Source organism: Rattus norvegicus, chromosome 1, assembly GCF_036323735.1.
Source record: "Rattus norvegicus strain BN/NHsdMcwi chromosome 1, GRCr8, whole genome shotgun sequence".
Classification (NCBI taxonomy): Eukaryota; Metazoa; Chordata; class Mammalia; order Rodentia; family Muridae; genus Rattus; species Rattus norvegicus.
In genome coordinates, this window is record NC_086019.1 from 127462987 (window position 1) to 127484876 (window position 21890).

Genomic DNA, 21890 nt, shown 5'->3' on the forward strand with positions numbered 1-21890 from the left:
GCTCAGTAGTTGTTTGTAGGCTGGTGGGATTGCTCAGCAGTTAGAGGCAGTCTGCAGCCAAGCCCGATGACCTGAATTTAATCCCTGGGACCGCATGGTGGAAGGAGAGAACCAACTCCCGAAAGTTGTAATCTCTCTCTCTCTCTCTCTCTCTCTCTCTCTCTCTCTCTCTCTCTCTCTCACACACACACACACACACACACACACACACACACACCCTGAAAGGTCATAAAAGTGTTAAGTCATTTGTATTTCCTTCCCTTGTGAATTACCCATTTTATTTTTTAATTCAGTTGAAATTTCTTCAAAAATACTTCTCAGCGTTATGTATCTATTAGTGAAATTAACTATGACTGACTGGCAAACATTTCACATGGCTGCCTTTGCCTAAAAAGAGGACTTCCAGGCAGGACTTTTCAGTCATGTAGCATGCTTAGTACATCCTCCACTTCACTCTTTAAAGAGTCGTTCAAGAGTGGCCTGACTCAGTCTCTCCGAAGTGAGGCTGGGGATGGGCCTGAGTGTTTGAGTCTATGGACATCAGACACTGTGGTCCCTGGCTACCACTGTGAGTCTGGAAAGAGCTCAAAGGCAGTTACTGAGGGGTATGTCTTCAAACTACTAGCCTACCCCCCAAGCACAGACACAGGGTATAGTGGGTACTGTTTAGAGGTCTTTTAGGCATAGGTGCCTAATTTCCCATGGACTTTAGTCACTTTGTGCCAAGTAAGCTTGCCAAGGGAGACACCATAAGCATGTAACCCTAGTGTTCAGTAGGCTGGGGGAAAAAAAAGGACAGTGAGTTAAGAGTTAGGCAGCCTGGGTTGCACAGCAAGAACCTATCTAAAGAAAACAAGGGCACAGGGACACAGGTCCAGGTAGGGAGGTAGAGTGCTTGCTAGTGTGCACAATGTCCTGTGCACTGCAGAGCAGAGGGACACATCTGGACCTCACGCTTAACATTCAGTACTATGGAGCCATTTTGTAGTTAGAAAGAGGCTTGGGCTGAATGTTTTGCTGGTGGCATCGACAGGATGTTCAAGGTGATGCACAGCAAACAGGAAAGTGCGCTCAGCTCTAGGAGGAGGAAGGATGGCTCTAGAGTGGACCCATTTGGTTAATGGGCTGCCAAAACTTCTCTGCTATGACTGGGGCTGGGGATGTGGGGGTAGGAAGAAGGGTGAAAGAGAGGGAGGCAGACAGGTCACAGACCCAGGAGGTTCTTACTAGGTCTGCCCCGGATTCAGCCTTGCTTCAGGCCCTTCAGAAATGCTTTTCTCGGGGTTGGGGATTTAGCTCAGCGGTAGAGCGCTTGCCTAGGAAGCGCAAGGCCCTGGGTTCGGTCCCCAGCTCCGGAAAAAAAAAAAAAAAAGAACCAGAAAAAAAAAAAAAAGAAGAAGAACAGAAATGCTTTTCTCACCCCACCCATCCCCTCTTCCTTCTGTGACATTCCTCTGAACTTCTGGCACCTGGCCTTCATCTCAATCTAAGACTGAAAGAAGAGAGGGGGAGGGAGAGGGACAGAGAACGGAGGTCAACTGGAAGCATTTGACAGCTGAAGTGAGGTAGGAGAGCCCCCACCCATTAAAACAGAGCACCCTGTATGCCTTAAACCTGCAAGTTGCCACGAATGCGCAGGACTGAGTGAAAGGTCAAAGGTGACACCAAGGCCCAACATTCAAGAACTTCGGTTTTGTTTCTATTGCGAGGTAGGCAACTGGTTCTCTTCGTGCGTACTGGGGGTTAGAGGGCCTCTCCATTCTGGACATCCTAGGCAACACAGGTAGGTATCAGACACTGGGTGGTCCCAGGGACACGGTGAGAAGACCTTGTGGCCAGTATGCCTATTGGGATCGACGGTGGGGAAGCTGGGCGAGGCTTGCCCCTCAGGAAAGGCTTTCTGAGGCCGCAATACCCTAGAGATTCAAAGGATTCAGATGGGGGCTCCGCATAGAGCGGAGCTGGCAGAGCAGGGCGCGGTCGCCGCAGCCCCTCAGCGCCGCACGCTCTCCAGAGCCCGCCAGGGGGCAGCGCGGCGTCAGGGGCAGGGTGCGGGCACCGGCAGCATCGCTTTCACCTGTTCTGCTTGCCCGGGACCAGACTACTAAGGCTCCCCAATCGGCCGGTCCCAGCACACTCCCAGGAATCTGTGTGCTCCCCAAAGCGCCACCGGGACTCGTAAAGCCGGCCTCAGCCCGTGTCCCAAGGACCCAGGTCCCAGGTGGGCTCGCCCGCTGTCCCCTCCGCTTTCCCTGCGCCGCGCCCGGAGGCTCCGCGCTCGGCGCCGAAGCATCTTTGTCTGCGCTTTGCGTGGCCGCGCGGTCTTGAATCTCTTGATTCCCTAAGGTCTCTTTAGAAAGCGTTCCCATCCCGCGTGGCCCGGCGCAGGAGGAGCGGGGGCGGCCGGTGTGGCGGTGGCGAGGGCGGTGTGGGTGCGGGTGCTCCCGGGCCGCGCCGCGTGCGCCCGGTAGAGGCGGCCCTGCGTGCCGTGCGCGGCGTCCGGGGCGCGCCCGCCGCTATCCAGCTTCCCGGGCTCATTAGCAGTCTCGGTGTGCGGCTCGGCGCGGGCTCACAAAGAGCTGCGGCGGCGCCCGGCTCTCGGCCTCGCCGACCCAATCGGGGGCGGCGGCGCATCGCGCAACCCGCGCGGCCGCAGGTAAGCGGGACCCGGGGCGCCCGAGTCGCCGCGGCAGCAATCTGGGTTGCCTGGTTCCGCGGGGGGCGGGGGGGGGGGAGCCGGGGCGCAGTAGGGGGCTCGGATGCTGTGGTCCCAACGCTCCCTTTCGGACCGTGTGGAGCTCTGGAGCGGCTGAGGGGCATCGTCGATAGAGTGGGCCGCCGCTGGGACCTGGGGGGTGCTACGGACCAGCGCCCTTCTCTCTCCGGACCCGCCGGACCCTCCCAGCTACTGACCAGCGGTCGGGCGCGGCAGGGATCAGCTGGCGGCCAGGTTATCAGGGGCTTGCAAAGAGGCGGCGAGGGGGTACCTGGTCTATGGCCAGAGGAGATAGTCACTCGTCCGGGTCCCTCTACGCTGGCCAGGCTTCTAGTGCGTTCCGGGTGGGAGGGGGTTCAGGGGGGAGCTGCTTGGCACTGATACCAAGTCCTGATGCTGGGCGGCAACTCGGGAGTTTGGGGTCGCTGCTAGGTTCGCTGCTTCCAGGCAACCGGTCTTTGATCTATATCCCCCCTCCCCTTTCCCTTTATAATGAGGCCCAGGGGAGAAACTCCGTTAAAAATTCCACACCCCATATTCTCTGGGGGGGATGCGGCGGGGACATGCCCCTCGGTCTGGCTACTTCCTCTTGGCAGGCAGAGCCTGGCAAGGGGACTTGGGTTATGGAGGATGAAGGGGAACATCGAGCCCAGCTTTTCCAAGCCTTGTTTTCACACGGGGCAGTATGGGGAGCAGGCCTCTATGTGCCAAAGCTGTGGGCGAACTTCCCCTGAGTAGGCATAGGAGTGGGTACCAATGGGACTGTGCAAGGGCCTACCCTGGCTGTAGGTGCCTTAAATAAAGCCTGCTAGTCTTAACTTAGAATTTAGTTATGGAAGACTTTTTAATTCTTTAATATCTATCTATTTGTATGTGACTTGACAGAGGCCAAACTTAAATCCGAATTTAAATAGAGCAGCTCACTCAGGCCTTGTGCAGGGTGAAGTTCTTAAACCTCGCTTACTGTTCTTTTTGGCCTTTCCTCATCTCTGAGCTGATCTGTCCCTGGTCTCTTAGACCACAAGACCTCTTCTTCCTTTGTGAATTGGAGAAAGGACAGTGGTTTCAGAAACAAAGATCCACGAGCTTTAAGGGTCCAAGTGAACAACTTTTTCTGAAGTACAGATCTGCAGGTGCCAAGAACCAATGGACAGTCCTCCTTTGGGGCAGGGTCCCTCCAATGAGATGAGGCAGGGGCTTTCCTGGTGAGCAGGACTGGAGGTAGGAGTCTCAATTCAGAGTGGCTGGATGACTTTGCCCTGCTGGGTGGCCATAGTGTGCTGCAGAGGGTCCCCTGAGCTTTAGAGCTGTGGCACAGAGGGGTGAGTGACACAGACATGGGACCTGCAGGGACTCCAAGCCACGTGGAAGGCACTAGTGGATCAGGGGAACTGGCTGTACGCTGCTGGAGGTGCCAACATCTCTCCTTCCAAGACACCATCAAGCCCTTGTCTGCTTGCCCTTGGGACAGTCTCTGAGCCGGGTGTAGCAATGGGCCAGCACCCCAGCTTTTGTCATCTCTCTGATGTCAGGCAGCAGGTAGACTCACCCCACTGCTGCTTTTCCACGTCTTGGGTGCTGGACTCCACTGAATCAGATGGTCTGTGAGTGGGTGTGAGCCAGTCTTCATGCTGAAAGGAGCTGACATTGAGGACCATTAGCTTCTGCTTGGCTTCCTCTTTCCCTTGCGAGCCAACCCCAGACCCAAGTGGTAGCTTGTTAACTAGTTTGCATAGCCATCCCTGGGATAGTTCTGAAGTACACCCTTTTGTTTCTGCCTCCTTTTTCTTTCTCCTTCCTTTTTTTTGAATAAAATATTAGTTTCACAGTAATAATTGGTAGGGATGGTTTGCGAAATGGAGGTGCATAAATATCCAATTTGCCAACTGAGCTAAGAAATGCCAGATAAAAATAAAAGATAATTGTAAAAGACACCAATCACACCCCTGGAGGCTGAGAGGGGGTGTTAAAAACACCTTGACTTTTCCTAGACAAAACTGAGGAACTCAGAGGAAAAACACATTAATGAGGCTGGCATTTACCAGGCTTTGTTTAGATGGAGCACTGGTCACTGAGCCCCGTTGGAGGGGCAATTGGGGGTAGTAGTACCTGACCACAAAGGAATCCTCTAGTCCTCAACTTACTGCTGCATTCTTGTCTGTCCTCTGCTCTGAATATGTGGTTCAACAGGTGAGGGTCTCCACAGATACACAAAGTAGTTCTTTACGATCCTAGGAACCTAAGGGTGTGGAAGTTCTGAACAGGCTTCTCTGGCCTGGAGGGCCTCCCAAAGCTAATGGCAGAGATCTGCATATCCTGCCCTACAGCTTATGCCCTTGGTATGGTGGCAGCCTGGACCGTGTGGCTCCTTGTCTTGCTGGTGATGAGGGTGAGAGGCATGTAGGCCACTGATGAGGGGTGGTGTGGCTGCTGGTTGGCATTTCTGACATAGGCTATACTCAAAATGAAGGTCCAGGGGCTAGGGGCCAAGGTGGTGCTTACTCATTCCCTTGGAAGATGTTTAGGTGGTAGCTCTCAGGGGGGCTTCTCTCCTCCAACTCCTCTTCTGCTATGCCCCACCCACCAGCTGGGCCAGGGCCAGCAGGAGTCTCCAAGCAGCCTGCCGGCTGAGTCAGCATCATGGGCACTCACTGGCTTCTCGCCTCTCCTGCAGCTGGTCCTCACTCTGTCCCTGTCCCGACATTCAAGGGAACCCTAGGAGGACAGCACTCTCAAGGTCATACTGTTAGGCTCTGTGAAACTTTATCCACTGGTGGGTGCTACAGATGGGTAGCCCCATCTGAAGAGGTTAGGCTTGAGTGTGGTTTTGTGACAGTTAATTTTTCACGTTTGTTTGTGAGGTGGTGGACACACACACACACACACACACACACACACACACACACACACGTGCCGCAGAGTAAAAGGTTAGAGGACAGCTTATGGGAGTTAATGCTCCGCTTCTATCATGGGTTCTGGGGATTGAACTTAACTCATCAGGCTACACAGCAAATGCCTTAACTCACCAAGAAAGCTTACCACTCCTGGGTTTCGCTTTCTGTGCTTGCCCTGGGGTTTCCTAGGGTTGAACTTTGAGACTGGTCTTCCTTCGTCAATTGGGGCAATGGAAGGTAGGCTGTCTCATTTCCTAAGTGGTCAACGATTCCCTGTTGCCCCGTTCCACACCTACTGATTTCTGTAGTTCTCTCTCCCTAAGCACCGTCCCTCAAGGCTGCCCAGCTCCCGGTAGATAGCCCCTGCCTGATTTTCCCTTGTTTTACCACCTATTCCGTCACAGTCTTCCACCTTGGCCCAGGTCGGAGTGTCCATCCTTGATGACCCCAGTTAAGGTAGGATTTTTTCCCTCTCATCTTTGACCTCAAGGCTTGCTCATGCCTCAGAGCATTAACGTCCACTTCGTGGCCCCCTCAGATGCCTGCTTGGCTTGTTCAATGATTTATTCCACTGTCTGTTTATATACCAGCTCCCTGACCCCCCTCCATGCGTCGGCACCGCTTCCCGATTGTGAATGCAGCTTGTGTCTCTCCTTAGCACCTAATACCCAGCGGCTCACTTGTACGTACAGTACTCATTGTTCCTTGTCTGTCTCTTCACTCAAATGCCAAGACTGCTCACTTGTGCATCCCTAGCATCTAGAATTGTGCCTGGCACACATCAGATCCTCAGGGCTATTGTGGGATGAATGGATGCCTGATTCCCAAGAGCATCGTTGTCTTTGCCTTTTCCCTATAGCTAGGGACTGGAACCCAATGGTCTTCATAGTTGGATCCTGAAACCTAGTAGAAGATCTTGAGGTCAGTGACAGGGCAGAGCCACAGTACTGGACCTTACTAGCCTGCTTTTTATGGAGACTAGAATGTGGTGGGGAGGTTAATCTAGCTCACATAATGGACCCTCTGGCTCCCCACTGAAGGTCCTTTTGAATTTTTATTGGCTTAGATTGTCTGCAATCAGGCAGCCCCCTCCCCCGGCCCCCACCCCTGTGCTACCAGTGTTAGCCTTTCTTGCTCTTACAGATGCCTCCTTAGCAATGCATTGGGAGGCAGGCCCTCTTGCTTCCGTCCGTCTCCTCCTCTTCCTTCTTTTTCTTTCTTTTTCCTAATACTTTATTCTGTTCCCCATCATTCTTTGTTACATTTTAGTAACTCATATGTATATGTATATGTATATGTATATGTATATGTATATGTATATGTATATGTATATGTATATGTATATGTATATGTATATGTATATGTATATGTATATGTATATGTATATGTGTGTGTGCTTAAATACCTGTTGGGGGGGTTAGAAGACAACTCGGAAGGCCTTTCTTTCTGCCTGGGTATATAAACCGGGTGGCTTAGTGTTAAGTGCCCTGGTTTTTTGAGCCGTCTCTCAGATCTTCTCTCCCTCACTGGATGTTTCTAAACCTGTCTTGTACACTGTCAGACCCAGTGTCTCAAGGGTGTTCGGTTTTTGCCTGTCTGTTCTGGCCAACTCTCCCTGCTGGATGCCTTTTCTTGCCTGACTCCATTGCCAGTGTTCTGACCTCTGAGCTGCCCTGGTTTCCCGAGGAAATGGAGGTAGGAAGAGAGGATGGGCTCTAGAATAACAGGAACTTGACTCCAGCCTGCCCATGCCTCTGTCCCTGGGGCATGTTCAAGTTTTTGGCCTTGGAGCCTTTCTCTCTCTATCCAGACTTGTTTTGAGGCATGAATGGAAGCCAATATTGAATTGATGTAAGCTTCTGTTATGATAGCAGTGGCTTCATGGGTTGCCTCTATGGCTTCGGGCCGACTGTGGCTTTTTCCTCTTTGACTGGGGAAGTGAGGTTTCTGAGTTTCAGTGGCAGCCCACTAAGAGAACCTAGCCTAGATGCTTTCTAAACTCTGAAGTGTCAATCCAAAGTAAGACCCATCTGCTGCTTTGTGATTTCAAGATCAGACGAGAAAGATAAAAGTCTGTGGTTGAGATGCCCACACTGAGTGACTACAGACGTGTTTCCTAGAGGCTGAAGTACTCCAGCTTCTGAAGCTAGTTTGATGGAAGAAGCCAGCGGAAGTGAGCCTGCCTGGGACAGCTTCGTGTACCCAGCTTTGGTCCTCAGTGACTGCTGTTTTAAATGGTTTTCTTTCTCACTGGAAGTGGCTGGTCTTGCTGTAATTTGCAGGTGAGAAACTGAGGACCTGGAAACTGGAATTGATTGGCCTCAGGGCTTGGAGGGTGTGTGTCACATCTCCTTCCTGTTGTCCCTCAGGATGGGGAGGATCATTTCCTGGGATATTGTAAACTGGGTGATCCTGACTAGGACCCTTCCCTATCCCCAGTGCACACGGGGTTAGTTTGCAGAATGTGTTTGGAGAATCTATTGCTTGATGGATGGGAAGTCAAGTGCCATAGAGGTGGGGGTTGGGCATCAGGACAGCTGCCATTGGTGGGACCCGAGGTGTCCCATTTTACACTTGAAGTGAACGTGGCGGACTCAGCATTTCTGGTCTCCAGAATCAATGGCAGAAGGGCATGCTTGGTTTGGAACCACGCAGCCACCTCTGAGCAAACATCTTTAGATGTTGGTGTGAGTGTGTGTGTGTGTGTGTGTGTGTGTGTGTGTGTGTGCACGCGCCTGTGTTTTATTTGTGTTTCGTTTGGTTTTTATATTCCTGGAATTGATTCCCAGCAAGGGAACGCTAAATATGAATGACTCTGAACCATTGTGTGCATTGTTAATTTAAAAATATATATAGTTTATGGCTTTTCCCAGTTGGTTTGATTAGCAATTTTCTTGAGGAATTTATTGTTTCCCAAACAGGAGAGCCATCAATTGAGTGAGTGCGTGCATTTAGGGATGATGGATTCCTCAGATCTCTCTGACAGCAAGCGTGTGCGTTGTTCACATAAAACACGGTTTCTAGGTCTTTTGGTGCAGTAAGTGAGCCATGTGCTATCACATCTGTCCGTATTATCCAGAGCTGGTGACAGCTGTTACGGGTAGGGAAGAGTGGAGTGGGATGTGTGCGAGGAATCGGAGGCTCAGGAGAGTGGGCCCGGCCTGCTGTCTTCCCCCCAGTGTGACTAGGATTGTCCTGAGCAGGGCACACACATGCATCTGCACTACTTTCCTCACTGGCCAGAGTGATGGTGGAATCTGAATGTGTGCACAGGTTCCTCAGTCAGTATAGTCATAGGTCAGGGTGTACACGTACTGTGTGAGCGTGTGAGCATGTGTGTGTGTGTGTGTGTGTGTGAGAGAGAGAGAGAGAGAGAGAGAGAGAGAGAGAGAGAGAGAGAAAGGGAGGGAGGGAGAGAGAGAGGAGAGAAGAAGAGAGAGAGAGAGAGAGAGAGAGGAGAGAGAGGAGAGAGAGAGAAAGGGAGGGAGAGAGGAGGGAGAGGAAAGAGAGAAGAGAGAGAGGAGAGAGAGAGGAGAGAGAGAGGAGAGAGGAGAGAGAGAGAGAAAGGGAGGGAGAGAGAGGAAGGGAGGGAGAGAGAAGAGAGAGAAGAGAGAGAGGAGAGAGAGGAGAGAGGAGAGAGAGAGGAGAGAGAGAGAAAGGGAGAAAGAGTGAGGAAGGGAGGGAGAGAGAAGAGAGAGAAGAGAGAGGAGAGAGAGGAGGGAGAGGAGAGAGAAGAGAGAGAGGAGAGAGAGGAGAGAGAGGAGAGAGAGAGAGGAGAAAGAGAGAGGAGAGAGGGGAGAGAGAGAGAGGAAGGGAGGGAGAGAGAAGAGAGAGGGGAGAGAGAGAGGAAGGGAGGGAGAGAGAAGAGAGAGAGGAGAGAGGAGAGAGAGAAGAGAGAGAGGAGAGAGAGAGGAGAAAGAGAGAGGAGAGAGGGGAGAGAGAGAGAGAAAGGGAGGGAGAGAGAGAGGAAGGGAGGGAGAGAGAAGAGAGAGAAGAGAAAAAGGAGAGAGAGGAGAGAGGAGAGAGAGGAGAGAGAGAGGAGAGAAAGGAGAGAGAGGGGAGAGAGAGAAGAGAGAGAAAGAGAGGTGGGGAGGGAGGGGAGAGAGAGAGAGAGAGAGAGAGAGAGAGAGAGAGAGAGAGAGAGAGAGAGAGAGATAGATATCTAACTCCTGCCTTGCATGTCTCAGGTACCTGGTACCACCTTGGGTTCTGGTTGGTGACCGTGGTACCTGCTGCCTGAGTGACCTGTGGACTGATTCCAGCTGTGGAATCTTGACAGATCTTGAGCCCCAGAGGCAGAAGTGAGTCGTCTCGGTATCTGTTCTCCAGGGAATGGCACTGAGTATGGTCAGTTTTCTTAACCCACATCCCTGCTAGATGTCTCACTTTGTGGTAAAGATTCCCCTGGGGACACTTTCTGCTCTTTGAGTGCCAGGGCACTGCAGCTTGTGCGTGTGGGCTGCCATTGGTTCTGGGGTCCTGTCCTTGTGATATTTTGTGTTGGAAACTGCCAGTCTTGACTTAGTCCTGGGCATTAGCAGATTTTAGCTTTGAAATTAATTCCATTTTAGCAAGTACTGATTTTCTCCTTGATCACAGGCAGATAGATCTTTCCTTGATCGGCAGTGGAGATGGAAGCCGCCATCGTACTTGACTTGCTCTTCCCTGGGGCAGTTTCATCCCCAGCTTGCATTAATCCCATGTGGAAGACTGTTCTGAGGGGGCCTGGACTGACAATGTTCTCCACCCTTTGCTTTGTGAAACCATGCCCTTAGTCTGTGTATATGTCTCTTGATTTATCCATCATATATGATATTTATTTAGTAAAGGAAGTGTGGCATAAGAAAGGTTCTGGGCATTTTAAGGGTAGCCTCTCACCTAACCATTATCAGTCATTGACTGGATACACAGGAACTTCTCTATGCTCAAACCGAGGAGTCAAATGCTTTACTTTAGTTGCCTCTAAGTCCCTTTGTTGAGGGCTCTATCCATCCATCCATCCATCCATCCATCCATCCATCCATCCACCCACCCACCCACCTATTCAATGGATATTTTCTGAGTTCTTGCTGAATCTTTCTTCTCTGTTCCCTATGTAGAGCTCTATGAAGTTGGCATAGGGTGGGATGAGGAGGGATGGGGGTGGGGGTGGGGGAGGCTGCTAGAGAGTGTTTCATGGTCCCAGAGTTCAGTCCTAGATTTAGGTCCAAGGTCTTCCCAGGGATTCACAAACTGGGAGGTGTCAGTGTCAGGGGTGGAGTGGGGCTGTTCACAGACCTCATTCTAGAGAAGGGGCTGAATTTGCCCTTTTAGAGCAGAAGGGCTATCCTTTGTGGGGAATCCAGGGCACAGGGGAGGGGCGAGTTTCCTGGCATTAGGATTAGTTCTGTGTAGGTCAGGACCCAGATGGGTGCACATTGTTTATGCATCCTGACTGATAGGTCTGGAACTGCCTTGGGTGGTCCTGAGGGGTTGGGAACAGAGCAGATGGAGTGATCATAATACAGTTTACAGAGCAAGCTATTGTGGGTTTTTCTGGAACCCTGCCTCTAGACCTGATAGAATCATGGGTGAATGGCTGTGAGGGGCCTTACGATGGTCACATCCACAGGTGAGGTGACACACAGAGAAACGTAGGGCAGAATAAGGCTCAGTTGGGGGCTTGAGGCCATGTTAAGTTCACCAAAAGGGTTCTCTGAGGATAAGAGGTTTGCCCAGGTCCCCCTCCTTCCCCAGGGTACTCTGTAGGAGGCCGTGGCTGCTGCATCCCAGCCTCATGAGCATGGATGTTTAATTTCACCCTTTAGAGATTTATAGGCTTGCTGGATGAAATTGCCCCTGTACTTCTACAGGCACGACAAGATCTATGACAAATCATACATCACATTATTAATTTGCTCACACAGAGTTAACCTGCGCAGCTTTGTCTGGCTTACCCTAGGCTGGGTGTAGACCCCAGGAAATATGTTTCCAGTTGTCCGCTGAGAGACGGTGGCTCTCAGGACAGACTTGCAGCAAGATGTATCAGCTGAGCGCCTCTTTGCCTGTAGGCAGCCAGCCTTGGCCTGGTTGGGACACAGGTGACAATCTCCTGGCCTCCCATGGCTTTCTGGCCACTGCCGCTTCTGGGCTGGCTATGGCCCAGGCTTGGGGCAAGGCAGAGCTGTGGTTGTGGTCAGCCATCCTGAGCCCTTCTGCTGGGTGGGACCTGGGTTCCCATCCTTATCAGCCTCACAGCAGTGAGAGGATGTTCGAGTGCCTCCTTCGTAGCCCAGAGACACGAGGGCTGCAGCTTCTTCTTTCCCTTTAGTTTCTGCTGGATGAAGCAGCCATTATTCTCTTTGGGCTGCTCTTCCTCCAGCATGCCAGGCACCAACAGTCCGGGCTGCAAAGGTGCCCATCTTTGGAAATGCAGCCAGCCTGTCCTATTCTTTGGCTTAGTGTGGAGGTGCGGGGCCCTATCCTTTCCCACGAGGCTTGTAGTGCTCTCATCTTCCTTCTGGCTGCTTTTACTCCCAGGCACTTGAGGGAAACTGCACTTGGTGTGTGTGTGTGTGTGTGTGTGTGTGTGTGTGTGTGTGTGTGTGTGTATGGAGAACCTTCCACCTCCTTTTTAACAGACACTTGTGGTTTCCACTGCAGTTCCCACTGACTGGGTCTCCAGTCCACCTTCTCTGACAGCATGGTGCAGTTAATTTCTCACAGACCACAGCAGAACTGTTTTATTGCTACCTTGCAGTGCCCACACTGGGGTGATTGTAGTGGAAACCAACACTTTATTCTAGACGTGGGCCTCTGCTGTGCTGTCAGCCCCTGTCATGGAACCAGGAGAGACTCACAGAAGTCAGACATGTCCGTGGAAATGCAAGCCTTACTTTTTCTTGTAGTGGCCATCCCTCATTAAGTGGCATTAGCTTTGGTCTCCAGGTTTAGGTGGAGGCTCACCTTTGTCCTGTTCACCCAGTTCTCTGCAGTGAGCAGCGCGTTGTCACTTGTGTTCCTCGTTGGAAGCCATCTAAGCTGGTGCTCACCTGGAGTCCTTCACGGATATTCATTTTCTAGATTTAATGCTAACTGACTGCTCGGACCTTACATCTCAGCCCTCAGCACCTTGATTTTTCTTCTTTTGCATATACACCTTCAGTGGAGTGTATTGTAACAAACACGTAAATCCAACAATGCATTCTATAATCTATGAGAAAAAAAAGCCAGACCACCACATAGGGAAAGGGATAGAGGATGTTATATATGCACAGTGCATGAATGCCAACACACACACACACACACACACACATGCACACACACACACATGCACACACACACACACGCACACACACATACACTCACACACACATGCACACACGCACACGCACACACACACACACTCACACACACATGCAGACACACACGTACACATACACACTCACACACACATACACACACACACTCACACACATACACTTACATACACACTCACACACATATACTCACATACTCACACACACTCACACACACTCACATATACTCACACACATGCACACACACATACACACTCAAACACATACACATTCAAACACATACACACAAACACATACACACTCACACACGCTTACACACACTCACACACATACCTCACACACATTCACACACACATATACTCACACACTCACTCACACACATGCTCACACACACACACTCACACACATACACTCACACACACACTCACACACATATACTCACACACACACTCACATACATACACTCACATACACACACATGCACATACACACATGCGCACACACACACACTCACACACATACATTCACACACACTCTCACATACACACTCTTACACACTCTCTCTCACACACACATACACTCACATACACACACATGCACATACACACAATGCACACACACACACACACACACACACTCACACACATACACAAGGCTCCAAACTCTGTTCAGCTATTAGGGAAATGCAAAGCAAATCATAGCTGACACATATCACCCCACATACACCAGGCTGGCTGCCATCAACAGCACACAATGATAGGCGTAGGGAGGCTGTGGAGCAATGGGAATTGCTATTGGCCTGTTAGGAATAAATCCTCACAGCTGCCTGAGGAAGGCATCTCCCAGTATCAGCTGAAGTTAAACTCACATGTTCAGTTTCATGAGCAGATCAATGCCAGCAAATGTGCAGCATGTACAGGGGCCCCAAATACTCGAGTGTCCTAACCCCCATGGATGTTGCCCTCAGTGTTATAGTGATTTACAAACTGATTCAGAGTCTGTAAATGCGAGCCCCCTGAATAGTACTCTAAGGGTCCTTAGAGCAGAGTCACAAGGAGGCTGGCCACAGAGAGACAGGGCAATATGCAGGTAAAGTTATAGATTGCTATGAGGCAGCTGCAACATACGGAATACCAGTAGCCACAAAAAACTGGATGACGCAGGGGATGGACTGTCTCCAGGAGCCTTCTGAAGAGGTCATGGCCTTGCTGAGACCATCACATCCACCTATCAAGAACTGTGAGAACGTAACGTCTTTTAAGCTACTCTGTTTCGTGATGATTTGTAATACAGCTGCCGAGAGACACAGGCAGGTGTCCACCTCTGCATGGTGGTGACTGTCAGCCCATGGACAAACCACATAACCATCCGCAGAAGAGAGGATGAGGAGGCTGAGTTTAGTTCTCTCACAGAATACAGTGCAGCAAGTGGGGAATGGAGAATTTGCAAGTGTGTGTCGTGGGACAGGTGGATCTTTCCAGACGATGTCGAGCGAAGTCCTAAGTCCTAGCCTACGCTGCACGAGTCGGGTTACATGACATTCAACGGGCAACTCCATGCATGTCACTTGCTGTCCTTGAAGATGGCATATGGGGTCACAAAGGACGGAAATGGACCTCCTTGGGGGCTAGTATGTCCCATGTATGGTATGTGGAACTTGTTGTCCTCATACTGTATTTCAATAAAACATTTAAAGTAGAGTAGTGTACGGCTTTGAGTTTCCATGGAGAACTTCAGTTGACTGACCACTGGCTTATTTTTACTGCTGCAGTGACCAGAGTCTTAACGTATCTGCTTAACGTGAGATAAATTCTTCCGTCACAATGGGTGCTTATTCGTATGTAGACACCGACTGCATTTGGAGACTAGGCAAACCAGCCAGTGCGCTGAGATCCTTCCAGATTTAGTTGTGTGGATGTGTAACTTAGACATCGTGAGTTTTTTCTTTCTGCACGTAGCAGAAAGCTTGGTTTGGATGGGTGTTCTCCAAAGGCCAGCTTCTTCCTAAAGCAAACCAGACCCGATTAACCCAAATGTCAAAGCATCCAATTGGTTTTTCATTGAGCAGGAATCCAAGGGCTTGAAGAAGAGTAATCAGGTACTTAATGCGTGGGCAACTCCTCTAACTGCACGGGACATTTCCAGTGATGGTCCTTCGGTCAGCCCCACACCCTTGTGGTCCAGGGATCATAGGAGGAAGTTCCCTTAAGAACAGAGCCCATCACCCCAGATCCTCAGAGGTGCCACCCTCTTTGTGTATCTCCCTGGCATGACCACTCTTCTACCAATGCACTTTGTGTTAGCTTTTTGTTGCTATGACAAAATTCCCAAGACAATCAATCCAATAAGAGGAAAGATCATTTAATTTTGAGTCATAGTTTCAAAGGTTTCACTTCGTGTCCCTTGACCCTGTTGCTTTTGGCTTGCAGCAGCATGTGGGCGGGGAACTGTGGTAGGCGCAAACTGCCAGTGTCAGGGGGGCTGGGAGGCAAGGAGAGGAACAGTGTTGTTGTTGTTGGTATGTATGAAGTTCCATTTCTCCTTCAAGAGCATATCTACAGTGTGCTTCTCACACTAGGCCCCACCTTTTAAAGGTCCTACTACCTCCTAACACTGTCCCAGCCTCTTGAGCCAAGCATAGGCATTCAGGAGACCCCTCTCATGCACCTACACAATATCAAACCCCTCATTGCACCGGACTCTGCTTCAGCCCTTCCTGTTCTGTGCTTAGTTCCCGTATACTGGCTGTGAACCCATTACAGGTCCATGACTGTAGAGGGTACCCTGGCCAGTCCTGGCCACACTGATTTCACAGGCTTAAGCTGGCTGGAAAGAGTACCACTATGGCCCAGGGTTATTTATACCTTTGTGGAGTCCACGGTGGGCTATTAAAGGCTTTGGTATTCTGTGTGTCCACCCTGCTCTGAGAGGCTCACTGTGTACATGCATTTGTTTCCTCCTTAACATCCTGTGAAAAAGGCAGAGCTCAGTGGTCCCAAGATCCCATGATCCCAAGGATGGAGGTGCCTCTGTGTGTGTGACACACACACACACACACACTTGGTCATGGGAAACCCCCACACTGCTACTATTTCCTGGCTACAAGAATCTGGTGCTGAATCAGTCCTGCTCTACATAAGGAAAGATAAGAAGGTGGGGGTCAAGGTTTAGGGATAGCAGAAGCAGGTAGGAGAGCCTATGCCAGGACTTGACCTCATGTCATAGGTCCTCATGACCCTTCTCCCGGCTTTCCCCAGTCTGGCCTTAGTTCTCCAGCTCCTCAAACCCAGTAGGTAACCTGGTTCTGGGTGGGGATGGTAACAGGTGCCGTTTCCTGAGTGTGAGCCTACGGTGCTAGGCTTTGGGAATTAACCACTTGGTGGTGGCAGGTCTGGATGAATCCTTAGGAAATGTGCCTCTTAGATGCTCTGAAGGGTGGCTTGTGTCAGTCCTGGTTGCAGATTCCAGGTCCCTGTGTAACAATACAGGGATGATCTCTTACACTTGTTTCAACTGTGCTTCCATACGTCCTTGGTATTTCCTGTCATCTTGACATTGAGCTGCTGTGGTGTGTCTGGTGACATTGTGACTGTAGGGACCGTGCTGCGGTGTGTCTGGTGGCATGGTAACTGTGGTGAGTCTGCTGCTGTGATGTGATTAGTGGCATTGTGACTCAAATTACCATGTTGTGGTGTGTCTGGTGGCATGGTGACTTCGGTGATGCTGCTATAGTGTGCCTGGCGATTGTGACTTCAGTGACCATGCCATGTTGCCTCTGGTGACACTATGACTATGGCTATTGTGCTGTTATGTGTCTTTGTGACATTGTGACCATGGTGATGCCTCTGTGGTATGTCTGGTGGTAATGGACTGCAATGGCCATGCTGTGGTGTGTCTGATGACATTTCTGCTGCCGTGGTGTCTGGTGGCATTGTGTCTGGGGATGTACTGTATGCTCTCCTTCCTGCAGAGCTTCTCCAGATGTGGTGATAGACCGGCTGGACACTCATTCATTTCACTTTGACCCTAGTATCCCAGCAGATTACATGTGCATCCTCTTTCCCTCTGTGGGATGTCTGATCTCATCTGTGTTTTTCATCACCGTGCAAGGACTTCTTGAATGTCAGACTTTTCGGAAGCGAATAGCTGTTTGGTGGAGAGGGAGGCTCTTGCCTCCTTACCCTAACCAAGGGCTATGCGTGCTTCTTCCTACTGTCCATTGACATGATCTTCACTTGCATTTGCACTACCCATTGCCCTGATCATGGCTGGGGCTGCTCACTGACTCTCAACAACCCATGCTTTGCCTTGGGTTCAGTAGCTGCCCAGTAAACAAGTCAAATGCTGTTTTCTCCACTTACATACCTGGTCTGCCACACTGGCACTCAAGGAGTGGGCATAGTTCTGCTTCAGCAACCTCTTCTGCAGTTGTTCAAAGAAGATCAAATAAAATAAGATAGTGGCATGTGACAGAAGTCACTGTGTCCCTGGCTTCACTCTGGGGCTCTCATCCAGCCCTGGTATCAGCAAGTACAATCATTTAGTCAGTATGGCTGAGGCTCAGAAAGAACATTCACATTGTCCCCCTGAACATGCAGAATAATGAGCTACTATGCCCAAGGTCTGGGACCTGGGGCTGACTCTTTTAGTGCCTGAACACCTAGGGCCATTGGGAGCCAAGCCTACACAGAGAGACCCCGCAGCTCTCTTCCTTAGGACGTATACTCACAAGAGTCCATGCTTGTGATTTGGATGGTCTTCTACTTCTAGGGGTCCTGATGTTGCCTTGACCATGGCTGAGATTTTATGAATAAGACATACACACCCACTACACACTCACCCGCACACTTACATGTACATGCACACTGACATACTCACATACTTGTGCGCACACACTTATTCTCATACTTACATACTCACACACTCATTCATACACTTATATTCACACCCATTCACACACATGTGCACACACCCACACACTGACCACACACACACACACACACACACACACACACACAGAGCGCTAGAACTGAGTGTAGAAAGTTCGTTTTCTGAGTGCACTTGGCCTTTCAGTCTCAGGTCTCCATCTGCATCTGTTGGCATGGAGACTGTTGATCAAACTTGAGGGATGGAATGGTCCAGAATGTTAGTCCTTTTTCATTTCCCCTTCTCTGATTATTACGTTACCAGCAGTTGTTTTTGCTCTGGACAATAGAGGAGCCAGACTCCAGCTGGTGTTGACCTCTCTAAGGGCCAAGACTTCTCACCTGTAGTGAAGAACTCAGTGATACCAAAGGCAGAGTAAGGAAGACTGGTTTCTGCACTCAGGGAGCTTTGGATGTGTGTTAGCATATAGGTAGATAAAAGGTCAAACTCGGGGTACAGCAGGGTGGATGCTCGGGGTAGCCATTGATGACAGGAGCAAAGCAGGTGGCATTGGTCATACACTTCAGGAGTGGGCTTCACACAGAAACGTCTTGCCAAAGCCCAGTGCGCAGAAGGGAGACTGAGATGCTGCTTGCTCCAGCCAGTGGCCCAGGTCAGCATCCTCGGTGAATCACTGACAGCATGCATGCCTGGTGATGCATGCATGTGATGAGAAAGGGGGCTTGAGGCTTCTCTTCCTAGACCCATAATCTCTGTGCAAACATGAGAGAGAACCCCTTTACCCAAGTTCCAGCTGAGTGACATTCGACATGCTACCTCCCTGGAGTCTTTAAGAGTCCAACTTGTGGGTTGCAACCCTTTTGGGGGGTGTCCCATATCAAAGATCCTGAATATCAGATCTTTACATTACAATTCATAACAATAGCAAAATTACAGTTATGAAGTAGCAACAGAATGATTTTATGGTTGGGTTACCACAACAGGTGGAACTGTGTCAAAGGGCTGTGGCATTAGGAAGGTGGAGAGCCATTTCTCTAGGTCATCAGAAAGAAGGAAGGGCTGAATAGCTGTCACAGCCACAAGGAGGCAGATGACTGAGTGTGATGTGGTTTTTCTGGATAGGGACTTGGAACAGAAAAGGGACGTTTTGGGAAAGGGCTTAATTAGTTATAATGGACCAGTCTTGCTTCATAAATCATGATAAGCATATTGTCATTTTCCTGTAAGTCTTAGCCTTCAAAAACCATAAAACTGGGGCCGGGGAAATGGCTCATGGAGTCAGACACTTGCTAGGCAAGCATGTGCAAACATGAGCAAGCACGAAGACCCAGTACCTCAGAGGTCACATCAATGCTGGGAGGACACAGCTACTCAAATGTAACCTTAGCACTCAGGAGGTGGGGGCATCATCCCTGGTGGCAAGCTGACTCGTTAGACTAGCCAGATCAGGGAGGTTCAAGGGACAGGACCTATCTTTCTCTATATGGTAGGAAGTGATCAGAAATGCACCTGACATCAGCCTCAGGCCACCACATGCATGCACACATGTGCCTGTGTACCTGCAAGCACATGCACACCACATGCATATATATGTGCCCACAGAAAACAAAACTACATCCCCAAACCCCCGTTAAAAGCTCTTAAAATACCGAGTCAGATTGAGTCCCGTTGCCCTTGGCAGTAGATCCTTAGCTCTTAACATCACTCAGCTCCAGCGTCTAAGCTGGGCCATCATGGTCTCTCATGTTGTTTCCAAGAAAACAGGGGCTGTGTTTGGTTTAGTGTTTGAGCTAGCCACATTTCCATCTCTGTGACAGACTATCTGAAGCAGACCTTAGAGGCAGAGAGAATTCAGAAGGAGAGAGGAGAGGACTCATGGTTCTGGTCCCATTGTTCTGGGCTGGTGGCAAGGCAGGATATCACGGAGAAGGGCACATGTCAGACAGAGCTCTGTCCTCTAGAAGCACAGGGTGAGCTTGCTTTTAGAATACTGTCTGTCCCCCTGAAACCTGAACTGTTGCTACCTTAATGGATGAATCCACTAATGAGGTCAGAGCCCTCCCATCTGGTCATCTCCATCCCAGAGCACTGGGAGAAAAACCTTCAGCACATTGGTGCTTTGGGGGTGGGCACGAAAGGCTCAATCAATAACAGCATTGAGGGTATATATTTTTGTATGCCCCCAAGTATCTGCGTGCTTGAAAAGAATTTCTCTGATAAACTCTCTCCTTACTTAGAAATCATCGTCAAGAGAAATAAGCACACCCACATGAGCCTATTACCCTCCTTGCTGGCACTGGGTGCCTGGGGAATTGTACCACTCTGCCCATACCACTCAGGGTATGGTCACTTTTGATTTTTTTGATGACTTTGGACAGCTGTGTCTCTGACCTCTGCTTCTTTCTTATAATTAATCCCTGGGGCCACAGGGGTCTTTCTTTTTTCTTTTTTTAAGTATCGATCCCAGTAGACAAAAGACTGATGTGTGGTCGATGGTCCGGCAAGAAGGCAGAAGAAACTGAGTGCCTACGTGGGCGGATCTGGTGTCAGAGATTTATGTCCACGGTCACACTGATCTCCCTCTGTTTAGTTCCCAAGGAGGGGGCTGCCTGAAAATCAAGCCTAGTAGCTAAAACCCTGGGCTGCAGAAGTTAGGTTCAGTTCTTTAACCTCCATAACGGTCACCTCCTATGTGTTTAGCAGAGGCTCAGGATGAAGTGGGAGGGAGAAGAAGCCTTTAAACAGGCTCAGACCGGTTGTGCAGTCTGAAGGGTGGCTTTGGTTCAGGGGAAGGTCAGCTGGGCCTGCCAGGGACCCGAGCTGTCCCTGCATCCTGGCTAGGTGACAGTGAAGGCTCCAGTTGGTTCCTCCTACCTGCGGCACCCTTTGAGAGATCATGGGAGTGCTGAGTGACGTGGGACTTGGTCTATGCTGCTGTGTCGCGTGGGACGGGGGATGCTGGCGATGGGTTAGGATAGGAAATATGCTCCTTAGAAGGGAGAAAACCTATTCCACTGTGGACTGTGATGGTTTGGATAAATGAAACACAAAGGCCCATGTGTTAAAGGCTCATCCCAGTATCTGCTATTGGGAGGTAATGTGGGCTTTTTCAGAAGAGGGCCCAAATGAGAGTCCCTTATGTCACTGGAGGCAGGCTGATATTTGAAAGGGGATTGTGAGACTCGTGGCCTCTTCTTCTATCTTGGTCTTCTTGGGCATGAGGTGAATAGTTTGCCCTAGAGTGCCCCTGGCACATCCACTAGAGGCCCAAAGCAATGGATGCATCTGCTTGCTTATGGGGTGCAGCCCATAGAACCAGGGCCAGAATTTCCTTTGTGAGCTGGTTCTCCCAGTGCTTTCCTTACTGGGATTGAAAGCTGGCTAGTATAGGGACCCTGGGTGAGTCAGGTTTCCCTCTCTTGTCCTGGAAGCCTGTTAGAGGAAACAGGTCTTACCACTTCTCTGGAGTTTTGGCAAAATTAGATGGAGCCATATGAAACTGTTATTTTTACATGTCAGGGTGATCAAATATAGGTAATTTCCTATGCTTCAAGCTCACTTTTAGCATTCAAGCAGCTTTGGTAAGAGAACATTTTTATTTTAAAAGTGTTATTTTTAGTTATTACATATATACAATTCAGTGCATGGGGGGGAGAAAAGAAAAGAAAAAAAAAAAAAACAGAGTCAGAGACGTGGAACTCTTTCCCACTGGGGCTGATTTCATGGTCTCCTCCCCTTGAGCTTGGACATACAGCCTGCAGCACCCTGTGTGTCCACCTCTGTGGGGGCCTTGCCTGTGTTCACAGACTTTTCATTTTGCACCCTGGCCTCTGAGTTTATGCCGTCACTTTGAACTGGTCCCCAGGGTTGTAGAGAATGTTTTCCTGTTATAATTGATGTCTTTGTAGTTGTGCTCTGTTTGTCTGTCCGTCCGTCAGTCCATTCATCTGTGTCTGTCTCTCTGACTCCTGATCAATCTTTTCTTCTCCACCTCCCCAACCTCTTCCACTTTATCTTTGTCTTCCTCTTCTCTTCTTTCTCCTTCTTCCTTTTTCTCATCTTCTTTCAATACCTGATTTGTGATAGGTTTCCTGA

The 21890-nt window shown here is 50.0% G+C and overlaps 1 protein-coding gene across 11 annotated transcripts in view; it reads left to right on the forward strand.

The window, feature by feature from the left end:
* The first annotated feature begins 2039 nt into the window (after nt 1-2039).
* Apba2 (amyloid beta precursor protein binding family A member 2) overlaps nt 2040-21890 on the forward strand; it is a 233099-nt gene continuing 213248 nt past the window's right edge. For 5 of the 11 annotated variants that reach the window (XM_039092570.2, XM_063275551.1, XM_039092563.2 and 2 more), the window contains exon 1: nt 2519-2656. The gene's annotated coding sequence lies outside the window, so the exon portion shown is untranslated. Of the gene's footprint in view, nt 2222-2518; nt 2657-2785; nt 2951-21890 lie in introns of those variants that run through there. The other 6 variants (XM_039092566.2, XM_063275521.1, XM_039092568.2 and 3 more) reach the window with 4 other exon arrangements.